Consider the following 25872-nt stretch of genomic DNA (forward strand, 5'->3'; position numbering starts at 1 on the left):
GCACCCTCCTTTCTGTTTCTGTCTGGTTGGGATGCATGTGCAGTATGCGTTTTGCAGGCTGTCTCGGCCTGTTTTTAGACAAAATATTTTGACAGTCCGTCCTCCGTCTTGCCTCTCTAACTGTCTTTGGGAGGCCCTGGGATTTGCTTTTCCTGAGCCTTTGGCTCTGTGATCCTCTAAATCTTGAGCGTCCAGTGGGGTCAACCTTCCTGGCTGCGGGCCTGACCAGGAATGTGAAATGACCCAGCATCAGAGAAGGCAGGCTCCCTGGGGCTCACCCGCGTCCCCCCCCGCTGTCTCAGACTGGAGATGGAGGCCCAGAGAGCAGGGTCGGGGGACCCGTCTAAAGTCACAGGGCAAACTGGTGGCAGAGGTGGGGGGACAGCTCTCCTCCCTTGACTCCACATCCTGCTCTCAGCTGGGGCCCTGGAGCCCCATGCAGTAGCCTGAGTGTTCCAGGTGTTTGTTCATCGGGGCTGCACACGTTTTCCAGGCCTGCAGGTCTTTCTGTAGGTCACCACCCCCATCAGTGCCCAGCTTGGGAGTCAGCCTTATTCACGCTCAGGATGCCTGATTTGCAACCCCCAAAACTCAAAGCCAATCAGACATTTCCTGAACTCCATCCTTCTCCTGCCCCGGTCCTGACGGAGCGGGAAGTTGTGCTGTGGCACCGCGCAGGAAGCCTCCAGGGCAGGCGGTGGATTCCAGCAGCTGTGATTTGAGCAACTCGAGCTGTAATCCCCATCCCCACTCCCCCCCAGGTCTCCACTGACCCCGGGCCTCGCCCCGGGCCTTGGGAACATTAGCTTGTTTCACAATTTTCCTGAGAGTGAAATGATGTTCAGTATTCAGTTTCTTGTCGCTGCCGTGACAAATGACCACAAACTCAGTGGCTTAAAACAATACAAAGTTATCCTCAGGTCTGGAAGTCAGGAGCTCCAGGAGAGTCTTCGGGGCTGAGAAGCAACACGTTGGCGGGGCCGCTTCCTTCTGGGGAGGCTCCAGAGAGAATCCGCTTCCTCGCCTTTCTGGCTTCTGGAGGCTCCTGTAGCTTTTGGCTTGTGGCCTTTTCCTTCAGTCAGTCGCTTAGCATCTTCCTTCTCTGAATCGTCTGTCCTCACTCAGCCTTCTCTTCTGTGTCAAATCTCCCTCTGCTTCTCTCTATACGGGTATTTGTGATGACATCTAGAGCTCACCTAGAGCTTGGATAATCCAAGATCATCTCCCCGTCTCAAGATCCTTCATTTCATCACATCTGCAAAGTCCCTTTTGCCAGGCGAGGGAACATTCACCGGGTCCAGAGATTACGGTGTCGAGGTTGTTGGAGACCACCCTCAGGCTGCCACAGTCAGTTCATGTCCTGCCCATTTCGCAGACTTGGAACCTGAGGCCTGGAAAGGTTAAGGAGTACAGGGAATTCAGGTCTTGGATACCTGCTCCTTAATTCTAGGACTAGGGCTTGTTGAGGTCCTTTTGGGCTCTGTGGGCTGCTCTTTAAAAGTGAATAATCTGACACTTTCTCACATTGGTTGGTCGTTTTCTGGGGCTGGGGGTCACTTCATTGTTCCTTCAAAATCTCGGAAACACCCCCCCCCCCAAATTTTCCACATCAATAAACTGAAGCTAGTAACACCTAGCTAGTAACACCTACCTCCTGACTTGGTTGGGTTTTCAGGAAGATTGCAATAATGAGAATTGTTATTGCCTCGAGAGCACTTCTCTGGGGATCACTCCTTCGTTCCCTCATTCCTCCCTCCCTTCCTTTTGATGCAATTGGGGCTCGACCAGCGGCTGTGAGGTTGGGTGCTAATGACTCCCAGCTGCCCCCTTCTTTGCAGACTTGCCCTCAGCCAAAAGGGGGCTGCCGGGTGAGCAGCTGCCCTGGAACGCCCCCTGTTCCTGCCATGGCTGCCCGTTCAGGGCACTGACTAACTCGAGGCACACAATGCTGGCTTCCTTTGCCAGGTAGGGCAAACTTTTGGTGCAGTTCATGCTCCAGGGCTCCCCACGGGATCAGGCTAGCCTCTGCTCAAGGCTGCATCCTTCTTAGCTCCTCCTCTGTCCCGCTTCCCTCACTCCCCGCGTCCTGAGAGCCCTCCTCACGGACTCAGGGCTACCCCAATCCTGCCATGGGCTCTGCTTCTAGGGAACCCACCCTAAGTCACTTTCCCTTCTGCCTTTTAATTTTTTCCTGTCGCTCTTCTTTCCTAGGAAATCAGGAGAGCGTTGTTTTATGGAAACCAAGTCAGGAGAGTTTCAGTAGGAGGAGAAACCAGCAGCATCAGACGAGGGAAGCAGTCACAGAATCAGGACCAAAGCTCATCAGCCTTGGCATTGAGAAGGTTTATTGGTGCGCTCCCGTCTAATTGACTATCAAGGTACGGTTAAATCTCACCTTCCTTCTTTACTGCTGGGTCTGTAAATCTTATAAAAACAAACTTTAATGGTGGAAAAATGCCAGGCAGGTCAGTTTTCCTGCCTCGGCCTTAGTTTCCCTACCTGCAAAGGAGCTGGATGATCTCTCCGAGATTTTATGATTCTAAGAATGTTTCCTTGTGTGACCCGCAAATAAGAACAGTAAGAACTGTCCCACTTACCCAGCCTTTGTTATGTGCCCTCATGCGAGCTGAGCGGAGGGTGTGAGGCAGCTGCTTCAATCCTCACAACCACCCTGTGAGATAGAAAGTACCTTATCCCCCTTTTATTGTTTCATCAACTTGTCTATCTGCCGAGGCCTCCTGGGTTCGTATCTCCAGCCTAGTTGTTGCCACTTGAACCAGCTGGCTTCAGTCTGTCTCTTCTAACCCTGTCTTAGTGCAGGCTGCCATAACAAAATACTGTAGAATGGGTGGCTTAAACCACAGTAATTTATTTCTCACAATTCTGGAGGTGGAAAGTCTGAGATCAGGGTGCCAGCATGATTGGGTTCTGTTGAAGGTTCTCTTCCTGGTTTGCAGATTGTCACTTCCTCACTGTGTCCTTACAAGGTGGGGAGGGAGGAAAGGGGGGGAGTGTGGGGGAGAGCGATATCTCTGGGGTCTCTTCTTATAAGGACACTAATCCCATCATGAGGGCCCCACCCTCATGACCTCATCTAAACCTCATTACCTCCCAAAGGCCCCCATCTCTAAATAACATCACATTGGGGTTAGGACTTCAACATATGAATTTGTGGGGGGGGTCACGACTCGGGTCCATAGCAACTCCAGACAAGAGAGCATTAAATAATCACAGTGGGGCTCAACCCAGTGTGGGAACTCTGGTAGGTATTGTAGTACATGCCTCAAGGTTATCCCTCCAAAACAGTGAGGGGGCTGGGGTATTCATCCACCGATCCCGTCAGCCATGGGTTGAGAGCTGCTTCCAGGAGGTACTGACCCCCGGCCCTTCTGGTCTGCCCATGTGAGCTGAGCACACTCCAGTGACCAGGAAAGGCCCTCGGGCAGGGTGCGGTTGCCTGTGGTTGAAGCCGTGGGGACTGCATGCTCAGGTATGGTCAGTGCTGAGGGAATGTGGGCACGGGGCTGTGGAATTCTGCCAGTGGGTCTGAGGGCTGAATGCTGGGGGGGTGCCGTCATTCAAATCCAAGCAAAGAAGGAGGTACTGTGGTAACTTTAGGAGGGGCAGTTTCCATGGAGTTGTGGGTGCAGAAGCCCCAGGGGAGTGGGTTGTTCATGAACAGGTGGTGAAGGAGCAGGGCTGGTGTGAGGCTGCCTCCTGAGTGAAGATGGGGGCGTGGGGTCAAGGGAGAGTGTTCTCAGGAGTTCCCTGGGGGCCTAGTGGTTAGGACTCGGTGCTTTCACTGCTGTGGCCTGGGTTCAGTCCCTGGTCAGGAAACTGAGATCCCACAAGCCACAGGGCATGCGCCCCCCCCCCCCCCCAAAAAAAAAGAGAGTGTGTTCTTGGCTCAAGATGGGAGGCTCAGGTGCGTGCTTTTGTACTGGTGGGGATGCTGGGAGTGGGGGTGAGGGAGTGGCGGGTGATGCAGGATGCGGAATCCAGGGAGGAATGTCTGGACATTGAAGATTTGAAGGCAGATCAGAGGCGAGAGGGAGCTAGGTCCTGACACACGTGCAGTGACTGGTCTGTGGGAAGGACAGAGCCTCTTCTGTGAGCAGAGGCAAGAAGGGAGAAGTGGGACCAGCTGAAGCTGGGTTTGGTAAGGAACCATGAAGGGACTCGATTAATGCCTTCTGTTCTTTCACGGAAATACGGTGAGGTCAAGACAAATGGATGAAGGAAGAGGGGTGGGAGGGGCATGATATGGTCGCCCCATTTCTCTTCTTTTTTTGGAGTGGAGTAAGCAAGATAGTTTATGTCTTTTTATATAGAAACACTTCTCATAGCTATCAAAATAATTGCAGCTTCTTTCATTGAAAATAAATACACAGCAGATGCTTCCGTGCACTTAGTAAGTTTCTCATGGTCTTTGAAATTACTTATTGGTTTCGCCTGTCAGCTTTGTGTGCACATGTAGTGTAAAATGTACTAGTATTTTTGAAGGGCAATTTGGAATCATGAGCAGTCTTAACAGTGCGTGTAGATTTTGACCCAACAGTTTCCTGAAATTTGACACTTTCATGTTTGAAAAGCCAAAGGAGAAGATATCAAAGGCAAGTTAGGAACCGGGAGAAAAGGATTCCTTGGGTGTTAGGAGGAGAGAAACAGCTAACATTTTTGACGGTTTACTATGATCCAGGACCCGTTGGCTAAGATCTTTTTTTTTTGCGGTACGCGGGCCTCTCACTGTTGGGGCCTCTCCCGTTGCGGAGCACAGGCTCTGGACGCGCAGGCTCAGCGGCCATGGCTCATGGGCCCAGCCGCTCCACGGCATGTGGGATCTTCCCGGACCAGGGCACGAACCCGTGTCCCCTGCATTGGCAGGCGGACTCTCAACCACTGCGCCACCGGGGAAGCCCAGCTAAGATCTCTTAGTCATTTATTGGGTTGGCCAAAAAGTTCGTTTGGGTTTTTCTGTGATATGAACTTTTTGGCCAAGCCAGTACTTCCACAGTTCTGTGAAGGAGGTATTATTATTGTTATCCTGGTTTTAGAAACGAGAAAGTGGAAGCAATCTGGGTTATTAAGTAACTTGCTACAAGTTATAGACCCAATAAGTGGCAGGACCAGGAGAAGATGTTCTCCTAGTTCTAGTGCTTAGGTGGTACCCACATATCTTAGCCCTGTCATCTGATGCTCATCTCCATCTAGTTATCTTTTTTCCCAGCTCTGTTGAGATAAAATTGACATATAACTGTGTAATTCTAAGGTGTACAGTGTGATGATTTGATACATGTATATGTCATAAAATGAGGGCCACAGTAAGGTTAGTTAATATCTCCATCACCTCACATAATTGCCATTTCTTTTTTTTTTTGTGATGAGAATATTGAAGATCTACCATTTGAGCTACTTTCAGTTTGTGATACAGTATTGTTAACTGTCATCATCCTGCTGTACATAGGTCCCCAGGGCTTACTCATTCATTTTATAACTGGGAGTTGGTACCCTTTGGCCAACATCTCCCCAGTTCCCCCAGCCCCTGGCAACCACCATTCTCCTCTCTGTTTCTAGGAGTTTGATGTCTCATATAGTGAGATCATATAGTATTTGTCTTTCTCTGTGTGGCTTATTGCACCGTTGCCCCATTTCTTTGGTCCTGGTGCACCATCAAAGTTCAAACCCAGAAAACCCACATGGTGCCAAGAACTCCAGTGGGCTGATATATTCTCTGCAAATTCCGTGACAAATAGAAAGTCCCATTTCCCACAAACAGTTTATTACACATTTAAGGAGCTGATCACCAAATTACAATGACGAAAGGGGTAATTCTTCAGACTTTAGGAAGTTACTTATAAACACTGACTTTTTTTCTCTTCTTCAGTCTTACTGGAAAAAAAAAAGACAAGATAAGTTGCATGTAACATACAATGTTCTTCATTTGCTGCTCTGCTGTGACTTTCACAAATGGAGTTCTGAATACAAGAGTATTCAGTTTGAGGGCTTCCGTGGTGGCGCAGTGGTTGAGAGTCCGCCTGCTGATGCGGGGGATGCGGGTTCGTGCCCCGGTCTGGGAGGATCCCACATGCCGCAGAGCGGCTGGGCCTGTGAGCCATGGCCGCTGAGCCTGCGCGTCCGGAGCCTGTGCTCCGCAACGGGAGAGGCCACAACAGTGAGAGGCCCGCGTACCGCAAAAAAAAAAAAAAGAGTATTCAGTTTGAGTTCAAAGTCCTTTTGTACTAAAATTATGGGTACAGGAATACGTAAAATTACATATTTTGTTGTCTTTGATATAAGATAGATACTCAGACTGTCCAACAAGACAGGAGACAACTTTTTTTTCCCGACAAGAAATAAAGATGCCTAAACAGTCTGATAGGTAACATTATGAGCTGTGGTTAGACATTGTGACACTAAATTTGGAGCGTGATAATAACTTTCAGCGTTCCCAACTTACATCCTGTGCCTGCCACCATGTGTACTTCTACATAGTTTATGGTTTTAATATTATTCTGCGAGTTTGTCCAAATCGTGTTATGATGAAATCCCTCTCAAAGAAGATCCAGCTGAGTAATGAATAACGATGTTTGCATTCAACTTCGTGGTTGATTCCTTGGGCTGAAAATGATCTCTTGGACCTCTTGCATTTCATGAGGTAGGGATATAGAGAGACTAATCCTTTTGGTCATGAAAAACAGTTTATAACTTTGCAAACTCCTACTTGTCATTGGGGAGAAATGGAAATTCTGTGTACTCTATCCTGGAAGAAGAGATTACCAGTGACATCAAAGATTTGAGTCTGGAGGGGCTTAGAGATGTGCTATCCACAGTCACATGTGTGAACATCTTGTCTGCAGTTTCTGATGGTTTTCATCACACACGTGGGACTGGACTCTTAAAGAGTTCCTGGGAATTCTGCACAGTTTATTTAGGGTGTTAAATCCCAGGATGATAAATTGGGGCCAGGAAATGAGCAAACTTGAATGTGGAGTGTGCTGTGGTTTGGTGGAAACGATCTAGTGGCCCAGAGCGGGGCGGGGGTGGGGGGGGTCCCGCCCCAGCCCTGTTATTGATTGCTGTGTGGGCAGAGGCAGTTTCTTTCTCTGGAAAAGGAGAAATCAAGGGCTGGTGTGGGACTGTCTCCAAGGTTCCTTTCAGCTCAGACAGGCTAGGATTCTACAACCCTAGGTCTGACCTCTGTTCGTTCTTGCAACCAGCTTTATCAACTGGGAATCTTCAGAATTCCGGGCAGGGGAGTCTTAATGAAAAACCTATTCCCACGCTTTAGTGAGGCCCGTAGACAAGGTGAGGGGGTCAGGGGACAGAGGGCAATGAGAGCCCTGCTTGGGTTTTTCGTTACCATTGGTGGTTCAGGTTGGAGAGGGGCCATTTTCTTGAAAGACCAGTTATTTGTGATGGAAAAAACATACAGGTCAGTTTCCAGGAAGATCTGACCATTGGCTAATTATGTAGGTGGGGAGTAGGGTGATGAGGGACGTCTTTCTCTGCCTGGAAGACCATTGCTTTCTTGAACTGCACCGTGGTAGTGTCATGTATTTAATGTGGAGTGAGCGGTTGTCAAGAAATTATTAAAAATTAGCACTGGGCTGCAGAATGCAAGGTGACAGATTGGTGCCCAGGGTGCTGGGGAAAAGACTAATTTACAGCCTCCAAGTGAAATCTCAGGTTGTTTGTTGTTCCTTTCTGGAAGCATAACAGGAGATTTGCAGCTTGTGTTGGGGAAATTAACCTCTTGTTAATTTTGGAAGCTGTTGTCAGGCCCCATCCCCACTTCCTTTCCTCAGCTTCAGAGACAAGGTAGACTGGAGGAGCGGGGAACAGCATCATCTCAGCCTATGAGCTCACTCCTGAGTCCCCAGGGGCGTCCTGCTGTGATGCCTTGTGGCCTGGGAGCCCCAGGAGAGCAGGGACTGTGTGTGTTTTGTATTGCTGGTGTCTGGCACATGGTAGGTGCTCACTGAAGATTTGTTCACTCTGCAGCTCCTGGGAGCAGCATTGTCAGGAAGAGCAGACGAGTAGGAGGAGATGAGGGGGCGTGGGGCAGGGGGCGGGGGCTGTTACCCCCATTTCCCTGGCAGCAGCAGACTCCCTTCTGGAAGCAGAGGAGAGGAGCGCCCATCTTTGGAGCTCCGCCTCTCCCTGTTCTCCTCATCTGTGCTCAGTGCTGGAGGGCAGCTGGCTGAGTAGCAGGATGGGCAGAAATGCGGGTTTTTTTTGTAAATTTATTAATTTATTTATTTTTGGCTGCGTTGGGTCTTCGTTGCTGCGCGCGGGCTTTTCTCTAGTTGTGGCAAGGGGGGGCTACTCTTCGTTGCGGTGCGCAGGCTTCTCATTGCAGTGGCTTCTCTTGTGGCGGAGCACCGGGCTCTAGGCGCACGGGCTTCAGTAGTTGTGGCCCACGGGCTTAGTTACTCTGCGGCATGTGGGATCCTCCGGGACCAGGGCTCGAACTCGCATCCCCTGCATTGGCAGGCAGATTCTCAACCACTGCGCCACCAGGGAAGCCCCAGAAACGCATTTTTCTGCAGGTCCCACAGGGAGGGAATTCAACGGCCAGGGTGACTCTCTCTTGAGCATCCCAGAATCAGCTCCCAGACTGGACTTCGTCAAGGCCAACCTGAGGGCACCTTGGAGAGAGAGGAGCCGCTGTGCCCTGGCCATGGCTTCCCGGAGGAGGGCAGAAAATGTCTGTGATCTGCCATTCGGATGAGAAGTATCTTGTGTTTCTACGCTCACGTTCTCACATAGACATTATTCAGCTTTTGCTAATTGGCTTTATGATTTTCTCAGTAGTTAATATTCTTCTGTCAAAGATGGAAGCATAAATAAATAACTTTGGTCAGAGCACACCTTCTTATTAGGCCGTACATCATGTTAGAAAGTTCACATTCTTTAACCAGGAAGATGAAATTAGAAACACCTTGGAAAAGCCGTCTTGTTATCAATCATGTCATCCTGAACATGTTTCAAAGCTTGCTGCTGGCATCCAGAATAGACATTTTATTCAAAAGAATGTATTTCAAGAAAATGATAGCACTTTTCGATTTCAGCTTTTTGAAAACACGAAATCTTTCAAGTCCTCCTGACTGAGCCTTCCAGCGGCTCGGCAGAGGACTGGAGTGGCTGGAGCCTTCTCCGGACGTGCCCGTAAGGGTGGACAATTTTCTGACCCTTTAGAAAGGGAGTGAGACGGAAAGACAAACGGATCATGGTTTAGCAGAATGTCCTGGGTCTCATGTGGCCTTAAACGAATCGCTTGCCCTCTTGAGGATCCAGTCTATTCATTTATAAAATGAAGAGGTTGTGTAAGATTAGTGTCTCAGCTTGGGCTGCTGTAACAAATTACTTGGGGGTTTAAGTAACAAATGTTGATTTCTCACAGTTCTGCATGTGGGAAGCCCAAGATCAAGGCGCTGGCACATTCGGTATCTGGGGAGGGCGTCCTTCCTGGTTTGTAGATGTCCATTTTCTTACTGTGTCCTCCTATGGTGGAGAGGTGAGATCCTTTTTTATAAGGGCATTATAATCCCGTCGCAAAGGTCCCACCCTCTTGACCTCATGTAACCCTACCATCACGTTGGGGATGGAGATTTTCCTACCCCAGGATTGCTGCCTGCTCCTCCCGGGATGGAGACCACAGGACTACACATTCTCCAGGGGTCCCTCCAGCTCTGACCTGCTCGACCCCAGGAGAGATGAGATAAGGGGTTCACGTGGCTCCACGTATCCAGCCCCTCCTTCCAGGAGGACTCAGGAGGGCTCCCCAGCCCAGCCACGCCTGCATTAAGTTCCACAGCACAGGGCCAGTAGGAAAGGAAGTCCCTGAACCAGGAGAACAGGATCCTTGCCTCAGCTCTGCCCCATTGCCCTTTACGGCCTTGGGCAAGTCACTTCTCCTCCCTGGGCCTCACTTTCCCCATTTATAAAATAAGGCAGTTGGATGGGCTGATCCCCGAGAGCGAAGGTTTAGTAATCCCGCTGGGAGTTAAGAGATATTAAGGCCTGGATGTATTTCTGCAAAACAAATAGAACCTGATCTATTTCCCTAAAGCCCTGCTCCTATGGGGCAGCATTTTCCTTATTGCAGAGACAGTTTAGAATCTGTTTGTCTGCAAATGAATCCAGAAAACAAAGGGACTTCAGGTTCAGGCCTCTGGTCAGCAACAGAGGTCATTCTAGGGCCAAGAACCCTCAAAGCTTTCTCAATCCCTGCTGGTCCCACAAAACAAATCCCAGAGTCAACAAATTCCATTGAGCTGGTATCCAATGAGTCCTGGAATGTGGGACCTAGAACAAGAGCCAGACGTCTTCTGGTCCAACTTCCCCACTTGACAGTTGAGCAGATAGAGGCCCTGGAAGAGGACTTACTGCTTCAGGTCACAGCCCAGGTGGTGCAGAGATGGGGACTTAATCCCATGGCTCCGGCCCCCCTCTGCAGGGCTCTGCAGGGCTCTCTCTTTGCTTCCCGTTTAAAAGCATTAACACAGCTCCTTGAAATGCACAACTTGATTTTGAATTCTTTCTCTCCTTTATGCATGAATCTAAAGTTGCAGTTTGTGAAAACGCACAAACACTGAACTACACTTTAAGCCAAATGCGGGTTACCACACCCATCTGCTGCTCTGAATTTCCAACACGAGTGACTGTCAAAATCTCATCACGGACAGTTTGCCAAACACTTCACAGCTGAGCCTCATGGAAAATTAATAATGTTAAGTGTGTCTGTGACATCTCATAGGAGTCAAACGGGTTGATTTATGGCAAACATGTGTTCCCCTAACCCCCACTTAAAAACAGAAGGTGTTAGATTGAATTACTGAAGGCAGCAGGCCGGAACAGACACGATTAGGAGAAATCCCACCTCCTAAGAGCCCACGGTCCATTAGGACAGATATGCCTCGTAAGCAGGATGGGCTATCAGAACGACTAAGATAATTGACAAAGTGCTACGGGGCCTCAGCAGAGGGGGGTGCACTTCTGGCAGGCAGATCATGGCGGGGAGGCATCTGGACCAGGCTCTGGAGGCGGGGAAGGATTGGAGCGCGTGCAAAAGTGTGCCTTGAGGCTCAGAGGTGAGAGAATAAATGGCGCACATTTGAGGAGTGGTGGATAGAAGTGGAGATGCAATTGAAGAGCCTGCTTGGAGCCCATCTGTAAAGGGCTCGAATGGCAGGCTAAGGCCTTCAGCCCTCACTGAGGAAGCAACCCAGCCCCTGTAACAACGGCGATCGATGAAGAGGGAAACACATGGATTTTGGAGAAAAGACGCAAATTTTGAGGATTCTGCTTACCAGATGGTAACCCTTGGCAAGTCACTTAACGCCATCTCTCTAGTGGGGCACTGACCTCTGCTTGCGGGAGAGTTCTAGGTTACGTATCACTTTTTGCAATATAGGCATACCTTGTTTTATAGTGCTTCACCTTATTGTGCTTTGCAGATACCGTATTTCTGCAGATTGAAGGTTTGTGGCAACCCTGTGTTGTCAGATGATGTTTAGCGTTTTTTAGCAATACAGCATTTTGTTGGATAATGGATTTCTTTATTTTTTGATATTTATTTATATTTTTTATTGAACTATAGGTGATTTCCAATATTGTATTAGTTTCAGGTATACAGCAAAGTGATTCTCATATATATAATATATATATATTCTTTTTCAGATTCTTTTTCATTATAGGCTATTGCAAGATACTGAATATAGTTCCCTGTGCTCTACAGTAAATCCTTGTTGTTTTTCTATTTTATAAATAGTGATGTGTCTCTGTTAATCCCATACTCCTAATTTACACCCGCTCCCGCCCTTCCCCGTTGGTAACCATAAGTTTGTTTTCTATGTTTGTGAGTTTGTTTCTGTTTTATAAATAAGTTCATTTGTATTAGTTTTTAGATTCCACATATAAGTGATATCATATCATGTTTGTCTTTTTCTGTCTGACTTACTTCACTTAGTATGATAATCTCTAGGTCCATCCACTTTGCTGCAAATGGCAGTATTTCATTCCTTTTTATGGCTGAGTAATATTCCGTTTTATATATATATATATATATATATATATATATATATATATACTACATCTTCTTTATCCATTCATCTGTTGATGAACACTTATGTTGCTTCCATGTCTTGGCTATTGCAAATAGTGCTGCTACGAACATTGGGGTGCATATATCTTTTTGAATTAGAGTTTCATCTTTTCAGGATATATGCCCAGGAGTGAGATTGTGGGATCATATCAGAAAGAGAAAGTAAAAAAAAAAAAAATCCTGCTTAAAATCGCGTCAAAACAAACAAACGTAGGAATAAACCTAACCAAGGAGGTGAAAGACCTACACTGAGAGCTATAAAATACTGATAAAGAAAACTGAAGGTAATTCAAAGAAATGAAAAGATATCCCATGCTCTCGGACCAGAAGAATTAACATGGTTAAAATGGTTGGGCTTTCCTGGTGGTGCGGTGGTTAAGAATCCACCTGCCAATGCAGGGGACATGGGTTCAAGCCCTGGTCCGGGAAGATCCCACATGCTGCGGAGCAACTAAGCCCATGTGCCACAGCTACTGAGCCTGCACTCTAGAGCCTGTGAGGCACAACAACTGAGTTAATGTGCCACAACTACTGAGCCCATGTGCCGCAACTACTGAAGCCTGTGTGCCTAGAGCCTGTGCTCCGCAACAAGAGAAGCCACCAAAATGAGAAGCCCGTGCACCACAACGAAGAGTAGCCACTGCTCTCCTCAACTAGAGAAAGCCCATGTGCAGCAACAAAGACCCAACGCAGCCATAAATAAATTTAAAAAATAAGAAGTGGCCATGCTACCCAAAGCAATCTACAGATTTAATGTGATCCCTACCAAATTACCCATGCCATTTCTCACAAAACTAGAATAATCATAAAATTTATATGGAATCACAAAAGACCCAGAATTGCCAAAGCAATCCTGAGGAAAACAAGCAAAGCTGGAGGCATAACCCTTCCAGACTTCAGACTATACTACAAAGTAATAAAAACAGCATAGTATTCGCACAAAAACAGACACATGGATCAATGGAACAGAATAGAGAGCCCAGAAATAAACCCACACACCTATGGTCAATCAATCTTCAACAAAGGAGGCAAGAATATACAATGGGGAAAAGACAGTCTCTTGGACAAGTGGTGTTGGGAAAGCTGAACAGCCTCATGTAAATCAGTGATGTCAGAACACCTCCTCACACTATACACAAAAATAAAATCAAAATGGCTTAAAGACTTAATATAAGACATGACACCATAAAACTCTTAGAAGAGAATATAGGCAAAACATTCTCTGACATAAATCGTAGCAATATTTTCTTAGATCAGTCTCCCAAGGCAAAAGAAATAAAAGCAAACATAAGCAAATGGGACCTAATCAAACTTATAAGCTTTTGCACAGCAAAGGAAACCATAAACAAAACAAAAAGACAACCTGTGGACTGGGAGAAAATACCTGCAAACGACGTGACAGACGAGGACTTAAATCTCCAAAAAGTACAAATAGCTCATATAGCTCAACATTAAAAAAAAAAACAACAATCCAAAAATGGGCAGGAGACCTAAATACACATGTCTCCCAAGAAGACATGCAGATGGCCAGCAGCACGTGAAAAGATGCCCAACAGTGCTAATTACTAGAGAAGTGCAAGTCAAAACCACACGGAAGTATCACCTCACACTGGTCAGAATGGCCATCATCAAAAAGACTACAAATAAATGCTGGAGAGGGTGTGGAGAAAAGGGAAGCCTCCTGCACTGTTGATGGGAATGAAAATTGGTGCAGCCACTATGGAGAACAGTATGGAGGTTCCCTAAGAAACTAAAAATAGAGTCACCATATGATCCAGCAATAAAGTATTTTTAAATTAAGGTATGTACATTGTTTTTATAGACACAATGCCATTGCACACTTAATAGACTGCAGTATAGTGTAAATGCAACTTTTATATGCACTGGGAAACCAAAAAATTCATGTGACTCACTTTATTGTGATATTTATTCACTCATTGCAGTGGTCTGGAACTGAATTTACAATGTCTCTGAGGTCTGCCTGTAATGAGGGCCAACCTGTATTGGTGTGTGTTGTATCATGAGTTGTGCTAAGCTTTATGTAACTTGCATCGCTGAATCTTCAACGTGACTTTCCGGGGTGGCCGCTGTTATTATCCCATTTAACAGATGAGGACACTGGGGCTCAGGCATGGGCCCCTGCTTTGCACTGCTCAGCATGAGAACTTTCCATCAATGCAGTGATGTCACAGTGTCACACACGGTCCACAATCAGTGTTCACTATCTGTGTAGTCTTGTGAGAAGCCGGGCACATGCTATAAGTAAGCACTCCACCTGAGCTTACCTCTTTAAACTTTGCAACAGCCCTGCGAGATGAGCGTATTCCTCCTCGCATTCTGTGGCTGGTGCAGCCAGTGCCTGTTCCTATGACAGCTGATGTCGGGAGAGCCAGGGTTTGGTTGGTTTATCTGCACTGTGGCACATGCCCAAAGATTTTGATTTTATTGTCTGGGGCGGAGTCAGATATTGGCATTTGAAAAAGCTACCTGGGTGATTCTGATGCGTAGCTGGGGCTGAGACCCTGCTGGCCTGGTGGCAAAGCTCATATTCTTTTGTTTTAAAGATTGGGAGCGATTGTTTGATTGATTGATTGATGGCTGCCTTGGGTCTTTGTTTCTGTGCATGGGCTTTCTCTAGTTGCGGTGAGTGGGGGCTACTCTTCGTTGCGGTGAGAGGGCTTCTCATTGCGGTGGCTTCTCTTGTTGCAGAGCACGGGCTCTAGAGCACAGGCTCAGTAGTTGTGGCGCACGGGCTCAGTTGCTCCGTGGCATGTGGGATCTTCCCGGACCAGGGCTCGAACCCGTGTCTTCTGCATTGGCAGGCGGATTCTTAACCACTGTGCCACCAGGGAAGTCCCAAATCTCAAGTTCACATTCTTAACCAAGATTTTAAAATTAAAAGAAGCCATGTATTTCTCCATTCAGGGTGTTCATGGTTTCCCAAACCTAGATCTTTGTTCGATAAACAGACTGGCTTCAAATAAAATAAAGTTTGAATCATACTGCTACTACTATTGTTAAAAAAAAAAGTGCATGGGGAAAGAGGTTTTTCAAAAATTTAGATATATTGGTACATTAATAGAAGTGCCCAGGGCAAAAATCGCTCTTACTCACCTGTCAAGTTGCTGTCATCCCCCGCCAACACAACGAACTTTATTTTCTAAGGATATTGAAAAGAATATGAATTGGGGGGTTCCTCAATGGTGGGAAGTGTGGGCTTTAACAGGAGAGCGCAAAACAACTTTTCGTCTTCATTCTTCCACTCTGAGAAAAGAACCGCTCTCCCAGGGCTCTCGGAGATGCCGGGAAGGGAACTTTGACTTTCAGTACTTCAGAATTAAGGGGATGAGTGTGGAAGATAATTTGTAATGTGGAAATCTGCCAGGCGGTTGCTTCTGTATCTTGGGGCCGGTGCTCTTCCGAGTGGAGCTGGGCGCCGGTCTCGGCATGGTGTCCGCCCTCTGTGAGGCCTACGTGCCACGCCGGTTAATAGATGACCCGCTTGACCCGCGTTCCCAAGCTCTCCCGGCTTGTCTGTCTCCATGACACATCCTGCAGCGCGTGAACAGACTTGTCCCTGCTTCTCAGAGAAGCCGTGTGCTCTTGGTATTGATGCCTTCAAGGAAGTGGGGAGCACAGGCTGCGTCCAGGACCAGGCGTGGAGGGTTGTGGTTTCAAAACGTGGGTGAACTGCTTGGGTGCGTTCCGTGAATGGAAACTCGAAGCAGGTCTGGCTTGGCGATGAGTGCCGGCCGTGCTGCTGAATGCTCCTCTGGGCTCTGTTGAGAGGTCGTGTCTGGTATCACCAAAGGGGCTTCACGTGGGAAGGGGCAACCTCCACCTGCTCGTGAAGGAAGGACTCACCTCAGTGTGGACATTTTAGGGACCACGAGAAAAAAAACGGTCTAAAAAAAGAAAAAGACTGGTTTTCTTGTTGTTTTGCTAAAAATAACAATAATTATAATGATAGTAGTAATAATAATAACTGCAGCTAATTATAATTACCAGCACTGTGCTAAGCACATCACAAATATTGTGTATTCTAATTCTCACCACAGTCCCCTGCGGTAGGTTTACTTTTAGCCCCATTTTACAGCTGAGGAAACTGAGGCTCAGGAATTTCAGGAAGATGGGGCTTGGAGGCGGCAGAGCCATTTTTTTTTAACCTGGTCTTTTTATTTCTAAGCCTCGTGCCGTTTCATCTCTCAGGAGTGCAGACCTAGAAAGTCATTTTGTAAATTCAGTTGAAACATGCCTCTTGAAAAGTTCCTGCGATCAGTTCAAATCTGCTTTCTGAAGGCAGAGGAGGCATGTGCGGCCTCTCGCACATGACGTTCTTTCAAAGGGGTGTAGGCCATTGTGCTGTTTGCCCCCTTCCACTCCCACGGTTCCCCTCTCAAAAACTGGCTGACACCTACTCCTTCATCTGTTTCCCGCTGGGCTTTTCACTCTCCTATCATGTCATCCGTTTGATCCACATTCGTCTGAAAATGTTCCCCGTTCCAAATATAAAACTGAAAACACGATCCCACTGGCAACATTTTTTTTTTTTTAAAGCGAGAAACTGTGAGGTGTGGAGTTTTAGAACTACAAGGGATCTTAGAGACAATGTAACCCAACTTTGTACATGAGAAAACTGAGGCCCAAGGTCACTGGACAGTTAGTGGTGGATCTGCACACCCGTGGTTTACTCACGTCTCCAGTGACAACCACAGGATGGCTGGGAGGATGAAATGGGGTTACATTTGTGACATCCATCGTGACTCTACCAAGTGCTTTGTTGTGCCTCTGGAAACTGGCTCAGGAAATCCCAGGTCCCAAAATGCCTTGTTAAACAAGGCAGATTCCATCCTTGTTAAACAAGGATGAATTCCATCCAAGGTCATCAGCTTGAGCCCAGCCTTGTCATAACCCCCAGAATCACAGTGAGTATAAACAGGGGTGATGTCACTCCCGGAGTACACCTTGAGTTTACTTATACTTTTGTAAAGAGGTAATTTGCAAAAGTACAGTTAATCCCACCATGCTTTATAATTTAAAGGTGGCCAGAAACGATTGCTGACAGACAACTGATTAACAGCAGCCCTTAGTGCCAAATTAATCAGCATCTAATCCCGAGTCTGTATTAAGATGGAATGAGATTTAAAAAAAAAGAAAAAAAACCTCTGCCAACCCCCTCCACTGTTGTTTCGGTAGAATGCCCAGCTTTTCCCCACAGTTTGGGAGTTTGACTAAAAGCTTTGTTTGAATACTTTTCTTACATGAAGAAAGACACATAAATGTAAATTGTCAAAACATAAGTGTGATTTTTCCCATTGGAGGAATTGAATTACCTCCACTTCATTTGATACGTTTGTGGGGAACTGTCAATCACTCTGCCCAAGGTTGGGGGAGGGGGAGGGGAGTAAAACCAACCGTATCTTCCAACATTCTAGAAAGATAAGCCAGGGACTTCCCTGGTGGCATAGTGGTTAAGAATCCGCCTGCCAAGGCAGGGGACACGGGTTTGAGCCCTGGTCCGGGAAGATCCCACATGCCGTGGAACAACTAAGCCCATGAGCCACAACTACTGAGGCTGCGCTCTAGAGCCCGTGAGCCACAACTACTGAGCCCACGCGCCACAACTACTGAAGTCTGCGTGCCTAGAGCCAGTGCTCTGCAACAAGAGAAGCCACCGCAAAGAGGTCGCGCGCTGCAACGAAGAGTAGCCCCCGCTCACCACAACTAGAGAAAGCCCGTGCGCAGCAACGAAGACCCAACAGTGAAGACCCAATGCAGCCAAAAACAAATAAATTTTAAAAAATGGAAAGATAAGCCCCCAGCTGGCACTCAGGAGCCACCTAGCTCCTGTCCTTCCCAAGGCATGATACATTTTTTGGTTTTGCCTTTGATTCTGTGAGGGATCTTGTAACCCTCCAGTAAATTCCCTTTAAAAAAAAGTTTTTGTTTTTATAATTTTCACACACACACACACACACACACACACACACACACAAAGACTCCTGATACCAATGTGTTGAAGAACAATAGTTCAGAGAGGTTGAGGAACTCACACACGGTCACATAGTAACTGAAGGGCGCACTGGGGTTCGTACCCTGGTGACGAGACTCCAGAGCCCACACTCATAAGCACCACTGCCTGGGGTTAGCTTTGCAAACCCTAACTTGATCCAGCTGTACCAGATCCCGTTTCCCTTTTCTGCTGCGATTCCTTGCTGCTCACCCCATGCCATCCCAGTTCTCCATTTCTCTCCTTGCCTGGAGACAGCCCACTCCATTTCTTCATCTCATCAGGACCCCAGGGGCTGCTGACACCTAGTCTCACTGTTGCTTAAATGTAGACATCACTAGGGCCAGCTCCTGGAATCCACTTGAGGGAAGGGAAGGGGGAAAGTTTATGCCTCCAAACTTCCAAGGAATGTGCAGGGAACATAATTTGTGATGTGTGATGTGCAACACTAACCTCCTGGGCTCCAAGCTCTGTCCTGCCTCTGGTCGCTGCTGGCTAGTTCTCTGCCCCCACGGCTGTGTCACGTGTGCCTGATTGAGGAAGAACCATCCTTTTAAGGAGAACGGAGTTGACAAATGCTCCTTTCCAGTTTCTTGCAGTCTGAGACACTGGGCTTCTGCCAGCATCAGCTCAAGGTGGAAGCCATGTTGGCAAATAGTTTGTCCAAACCCCCCAGATAATCTGCTTGGCCTCCAAGGCTGCTTCCCCCATGGCTGCCATCACAGGCCTCCCATCTCCACCTTATCTCATCCCGTCAGATGGAAGAGGGGAGGCCCGATGGCAGGAAACGGGCTCTCACATCCCTTCCTCCCAACGTGGAGAAGGTGGACGGGGCCCCATGCTTAGGCTCAGTGATGGGCTCAGTGTCGGTGCCCTGGGGCCGGGTGCCTCCAGGTCTGGAGATGAGGCAGTGGGCATCCTGGCAGAATCTTTAGCTTAGTCAAGGACGTCACAGCAGCCCTGTGCATCTGGGCAGGCAGGCAGAAGAGACCATGGTGGAACAGAATGTGGGATCTGCAGGCAGAGCCCCTGAATGCACTTTGGTTTACTGGTCATGTCAGAGTGAACTCTAGACTCTTATCTGCTCATTCTCAGTGCCCTTTAGCTCTTCATCCTTTCCATGGCCTTCCTTGATCACTCAGCGTGAAGGACACCATCCCTCTGCTCAGACGACATTTGGCTATTCCAGCATTCCAGCACGGAATGCCTCCTGAGCTGAGACTCATGCATATTTCTGTGTTCTTCCTCTTTCCCACTCAACTCACCATCGGTCATCAAACCCTCGATGGTGGGGCCTGGGCACCAAGCTTCGAGGAGGCTCCACTCAGCAGCTCTGGAGATCCCGGGAGAGATGGGAACTGGAGGAGGGAACCCCAGCCCCACAGCATGGGAGAGAGCCTAGTGCCAGTGGCCAGAGGTGAGGGACAGAAAGGTTGAGCTGAGTCACAGAGCAGAAGCAGATGTGGGGGGGATGGGCACAGCAAGGTCTCATAGTTAGCCAGAACACGCTGGTGGCAAGTGACAGAAACCAACTCCATCTGGTTTAAGGGATTGAGGGGTTTACTGGAAAGCACTGGAGTAGCCACAGATTTGAAGAAAGAGCTTCTCCCCATACATCTCTCCTCCCACAGATACACTTGTACAGAAAGGCCCTGACAGGGATGCCTCCTTGCATCTTGCACGAGGCCCCCGACTCTTTCACTGTAGTCCTCACCTTGGCCAGAAGCCACATCTGCACAGCCTTCTCCTCTAGCTCCAGCTTCAACCGTCTCAGCCTGGGACCCTATGGGCTTGGATCACATGAACATCTCGGGTCAATCCCTCATCCTTGGGTCTCCGTTTTCTCATATCTTGAATAAATGATGTCTGAAGATTCACTGGGTCCTCATGTTCTGTGGGAGATGTGTCCTTTCATTTTGTGTCCCCGGAACCTAGTGTAGCATGGTGAATACCACACAGCGGGTCGTCTTACGTGTGTGAACACATCTGCCTCTTCCCCAGCATCCGTTATAGCTCTGACCCACTGAGAACTGAATTTCACAGCATTTCTTAGGATCCTTGAGTCCTGGGCCAAGCCCTGCATTGGAAAAGACATGTTTGCAGACAAGGTCGGGGAGATTTTTCTGCAAAGGCGTGGCAGCTTGGGAACAGCTGAGTGTGTTGGATGGCCTGCTGAGGGTATTCCTCTCCATCTTGGCTCTGCCTTGCATGGAGGGTGGAGGGACGGGTGCCCAGAGAGCTGCTGATGGATGAGGTGAGGCCCCAGGAAGGGACTAACAGTTCTAGCCTGCGTGCTTCTGCCGGGGTCAAGGCTGAGGGCCCACAGCGACGTTCTGTGTGAACGATACTCCAGGCCGTCTGTGAGCTCCAGTCTCTGTTGCTGAAGGAAACCAGATGGTGGTGTCAGTTGGAGGCGAAGGGTTGGGGGAGCTGGGGAAATGAGCTACTCTTTGTCAATTCAGCCGCATTTCCTCTTCAGGAGGCTGAGAAAGGCTAGTAAGGAATTTTGGCATCAGAGAGAATAATGCATTCACAGTGTGGGCATCTGAGGTTGAGTCCCACTTCTAATCACCCATCATACGTGTGTCCTTGGACAAGCTGATGAGCCTCTTTGAGGCTCAGTTTTACCGTCTGTGAGATGGACCTGACAAAGTTGTGTCTGAACAGTAGCTGCACAAATATTGTTTAACTTAAGTTATTCTGTCATTTTTGAATGAGCACATTGCCTTGTGAAGAGCTGCAGGCACACCTTGTTTTATTGCATTTTGCTTTATTGTACTTTGCAGATACTGTGTTTTCCACAGGTGAAGGTTTGTGGCAACCCTGCATCAAGCACGTGTATCGATGCCATTTTTCTAACAGCATTTGCTGTCTTTGTGTGTCCGTGTTACATTTTGGTAATTCTCACAATATTTCAAACTTTTACATTATTATTATATTTGTTATGGTGATCTGTGATCAGTGATCTTTGATGCTACTATTGTGATTGTTTGGGGACACCTCACACTGCACCCATATAAGACGGAGAACTTAATCTATTGTTGAACTGACAACGAAGGATTTATATATGACATAAACTTAGTTGATAAAGCAGTGGCAAGGTTTAAGAGGATTGTCTCCAATTTTGAAAGAAGTTCTATCGTGGGTAAAATGCTATCAAATAGCATTGCGTGTTACAGAGAAATTGTTCGTGAAAGGAAGAGTCAATCAGTGTGGCAGATTTCACTGTTGTCTTCTTTTAAGAAATTGTTGCAGCCACCCGACCGTCAGCATCCTCCACCGTGATAAGTTAGCAGCCATCAGCGACGAGGTAAGACCCTCCACCGGCAGAAGGAGTATGACCCCATGAAGGCTCAGATGATGCTTAGCATTTTTTAGCAATGAAGTGTTTTTAAAAATTAATTAATTAACTTATTTTTGGCTGTGTTGGGTCTTCATTGCTGCATGCGGGCTTTCTCTAGTTGTGGCGAGCGGGGGCTACTCTTCATTGCTGTGCGCGGGCTTCTCATGGCGGTAGTTTCCCTTGTGGAGCACGGGCTCTAGGCGCGCGGGCTTCGGTAGTTGTGGTACGCGAGCTCAGTAGTAGTGCCTCGCCGGCTCTAGAGCGCAGCCTCAGTAGTTGTGGTGCACGGGCTTAGTTGCTCGGTAGCATGTGGGAATCTTCCCAGACCAGGGCTCGAACCCGTGTCTCCTGCATTGGCAGGCGGCTTCTTAACCACTGCGCCCCCAGGGAAGTCCCAATAAAGTATTTTTAAATTAAGGTATGTACACTGTTTTTTAAAGGCATAATTCTATTTTACACTTAATAGACTACAGTATAGTGTAAACATAACTTTTGTACGCATTCGGAAACCAAAAGATTCCTGTGACTTGCTTTATTGCAATATTTGCTTTAATGAGCTGGTCTGGGACTGAACCTGCAATATCTCCGAGGTCTGCCTGTATATCATAAATGCAAGGTTTCTCAGCTGAGTGTGGAGAGCCCTGGATCCGAGGGACTGCCGGGGCCAGGGTTGGGGGTGTGGGGTGGGCGGGGCTTCAGTACGAGGCTGAACTCTGTCTTCTGATTTCGACTAGGGAAGCTCCACTCACATGGGTTTCCTGTGTGGGCGATCCAGAGCGTATTGAATTTGACAGAAGCACTTGCTGCTCTAAAGTATCCCAGCAACTGATGGCAGAGTGGAGTGAGCCCTGCAACGGCCAGGTCAGGCTCTTTATCAGCAACTCAGCAGTGCCAGGGCTGTGGTGAGGACCAAGGATGCCCACTCTGTCCCAGGACCCATGATAGGTGCTTTCCTGTGTCAGCCCGCCGATACGCACGGAAACTCTGGGACGTGGATAAAGTCTCTGGTACTCAGCCGGGTTCCCATGACAGCGAGTGGGGGATCTGGGATCAAGTTTGGGAAGTTCCTACTCCCTGGGACACGTGTCGCTGGGCAGCCTTGTGTGCCCTCCCTGACCTTATGCCTGGGTTGGCTTTTTCTTTAGTTGATGAAGGCGCACTGCACCACATGACTTTGGGAAGGGTTCTGCCGTATCACACCTCCCACTTGAGTCTTCCTCCCTCAACTCTCCATCTTCTGTTTCTAGCCTCTTTCTCTGCTCAGTTTTCTTTCTGATTCACCCATGACCCCCAGGAGATTCTCAGCTTGTTATCTTTGAATGGCCAGGGTGGGGGGGGAAGATGTCGGCTTGATAAGATGCCGGGGTTTCCATTAGCTTTGAGCTTGACACTTGTGCACGTTCTTTGTCCGGTGGGTTTTCTCCCCTCTGTGTCTGGCTGTTCCACAGCTAAGCAAATCTGCCCAAGGTCGTGTTCTGTGCTCTTGTTCATCTCTGAGTCCCAGTCGGTGCAGATGATGCTTCTTTGGTGACCCGTCCACAGCAGCATGGGGTCAGTAATCAACGATGTTGCACTGTCGGTCAAACACATTGATCTTTCTAACTTAGCTGACTCATTTTGTGGAATACACGTGATTAATCCATCAAAAAGTAGAAGATGCTCACATTGTAAATTTGTGTATGTTTAGAAGAAAATTACATTTTCTTTCCCTTTCTCCCCCTGATGCCATCACTGCCATGTGTCCGTCATCCTGCGTTAGGGCAGCACCTACGCAAAAGGGAAATGAGTGGAAAAGGAGGGAGGGACATGTGAGCAGAGCTTTCAGACACTTTACCAAAATATAGACATCAGTGCGTCACTTTGTTCAAGCTGAGAAAAGGAGAGTCTTTACACATAGGAGGAACTCAATAAAGAACTCAATCAATAATACACAGGAAGAAAGGAAAACATCATGCTTTTCACCCTTCTCCAGGGTACATGTGCCCAGAGTCTGTTCCTAAGTTTCCAACCTGGGTGTAACGGATTTTTGGTGGCCTGTGAGCTTTACGTGGGTCTTTCCCCAAAGTGTTTTGAAATGGAGCAAAAGGGTGTATTCAGAGTTAGAAACCCTGGATTCTACTCCTGGAGTATCTAGAGCTTTTTCATCACCTCGGTGAAGCCTGTTAAGACTTGAATTCTGTATCTGAAGGATGGATTATGCCGAGGTAGGACTTCTGAACTTGGATGCTTCCTGTGAGACCAAGTAGGGTTGGTGAGAAGCCGCCCTACCTACCTCTCAGGGGCACCAAGAGGGTCACAGGTGTGGTGAATGCGACAGGGCCCTGAAGTGATGAAGAAATCTGTGTGAAACTCTAGATGGTTGTGGTTCTTGTGGCCGATGCACTGTGATCCGTCCAGCTGGCTGAGGAGTGATGGGATAGGTGCTGCTTCAAGGGACGTGGACTTGGGCTGGACAGAGACTGACTCTAAGCCTCCACCCATTCCCACCATCCAGGGCGCATCTGTCCTGGGAGTTCTGCTTTCTCCTGCTTTCGGCCTCAGATCATGCGTCTAGTGATCGTGTGTCTTGGCCACTGGCTGTCTTTGCCCGGCTGGACCTGGGCAAGGCTGCTTCTAAACTCTGCTTCCTCAGGTTTTATCGAACATCTTGATCTGATAGAGAGGAGATTCCCACCCCCAAAGGCCTTTCTCCCAGTTTCCTACCCCCAACCCCGCTCCCGGGTCCCTGTAAGAGTTCTGTAGCGCCTCCGTGCTTTCAGGAGACTGAGCTAAAACAAATAATGGATTTTGTTTTTAATAACCAGAGGGACGAAATCTCATACAAAGGGAGTGATGGTTGTCAGAATCCAAGCCAAAGGTCAAAATGGGGCTGAATGTTTTGTTCATGTGACTGTGTAATTTGTAGATTTTTGTGTGTGTTGGGGCGGGCAGGCTGGACCATCACCATCCAAATAGCGAATCTACATGAGACATTCCAGGAAAATGAGACACATTAGGCTTTCTCCTTTAATATCTCAAACAGAAAAAACGGTTCTTCCAGCAACCACAAGAATGTCTTATTGCCAGTAGGGCCACAGTCTCCAATGGTCAGGCACCGATTCAGAGGATTAGATTCAAACTTCGGGTAACAGCGGGGGGGGCGCCTACCGTCCTGGGCAGGAAGGAATGGGGCCCGTTTTGGGTCTGATCTGTATAGCAGACCGCTTACCAGTCCAAAGCAGAAGGTGTGTTAGACACAGCTACACGGAGAACTCTCTCTGAGGACAAGGACACCCTCAGTGGAGCACTGGGGAAGCACCAGGTGTGATCAGGAATCAGGTCTCCGCCCTAGTCTAGACGGAGTAAGTAAATTGAGGCTCGGTCGTGTAAGTGGCTCTGCCTGTTACCTCCAGCTGGTTGGCCGTGGGGCCTTGAACTTGGACACTGCCTGCTGTCTCCAAGTCCAGGGCTGTCTTGGGGACCTCAGAGAGGTCAGTCAATCTCTGCTGCTCCTCGCTTCCTGGGTGCTCAAGACAAGGCCTGTTGGGCCCTTTGAGGATTCACAGGAGGCCCTGCTCAGAGTTTGGTGTGGTCTGCACACCCCACGCCTTCTAGGGGGCTGCCCTCCGCTCCCCCCAGCTCCAGCCTGAAGCCTCTGGGCCTGCCACTCTCTTCCTCTATTTACAGACACTAATCATTTCCCATGCAATTGAACAACTTAAGCTGCGAAAATTTGATAAGACAATTTAATTGTTGGCTTCTATGTGTCTGCTCGATATAGCTGGGATTCTTGGGAAAGGGAGCTGGCGGTGTGAGCAGAGCCACTTAATTAGAGAACTAAGACAATGGAGCTAGATTAGGGAGCCCCAGCAGTTGCCAGCCCTGGACAGATTTCTCTGCACTCCCCCTTGTAAATGGGGCCCTTTTTGTAAACTTTACCGGTCCTGTCCTCTGGGTGGTAACAAAGATGCAGGTCACAGACACTTGGTGGGCGGTAGGGTAGTTGGCTCTGCATGGGGCAGCTCTAAACTCTTAGGAGGGAGCTTCTTTTTCAGGGGAGAAGGGTGTGGGTTTGATGAGAAGACAATTCGGCTTGTGTGGTCACAGCTAAGGCAGTTTTACCAAACAGCCTTCTCACTGGTGGAGAAGGATGGGGGCTGGTGCCGAGGACAGTGTGTGCAAGTCTTTGTGAGTTACTCATAGCGGTTCAGTGGACTTTTGTCTTTTCCTGGCTCTACGTGAGTATTTTCATTGCCATTTGCCCAGGGCCACATCATGGGGGATTGGTGCTGATTTTAGACCGTGCACCCTCATTTTGTTGAATCAAATCCTTGTGATAACTCTGCGAGGGAGGGGTAGGAATCTTTATTCTTATTGCAGATGCAGATCCTAAGACTCAGAGAGGTTAGGCAACTTGTCTGAGGCAACACAGCT

The 25872-nt window shown here is 48.2% G+C and overlaps 1 long non-coding RNA gene across 1 annotated transcript in view; it reads left to right on the forward strand.

The window, feature by feature from the left end:
* The window catches only part of LOC113627242 (uncharacterized), a 383675-nt gene that overhangs the window by 60948 nt on the left and 296855 nt on the right, over positions 1 to 25872 (forward strand). Inside the window, exon 2 of the long non-coding RNA XR_003435482.1 lies at positions 2212 to 2378. This is a non-coding gene — a long non-coding RNA (uncharacterized LOC113627242). The remainder of the gene's footprint in view (positions 1 to 2211; positions 2379 to 25872) is intronic.

The sequence above is a fragment of the Aethalodelphis obliquidens genome, unplaced genomic scaffold, assembly GCF_003676395.1.
Source record: "Aethalodelphis obliquidens isolate GAN/ISIS:26980383/991018 unplaced genomic scaffold, ASM367639v1 scaffold20, whole genome shotgun sequence".
In the NCBI taxonomy this organism is placed as follows: domain Eukaryota; kingdom Metazoa; phylum Chordata; class Mammalia; order Artiodactyla; family Delphinidae; genus Aethalodelphis; species Aethalodelphis obliquidens.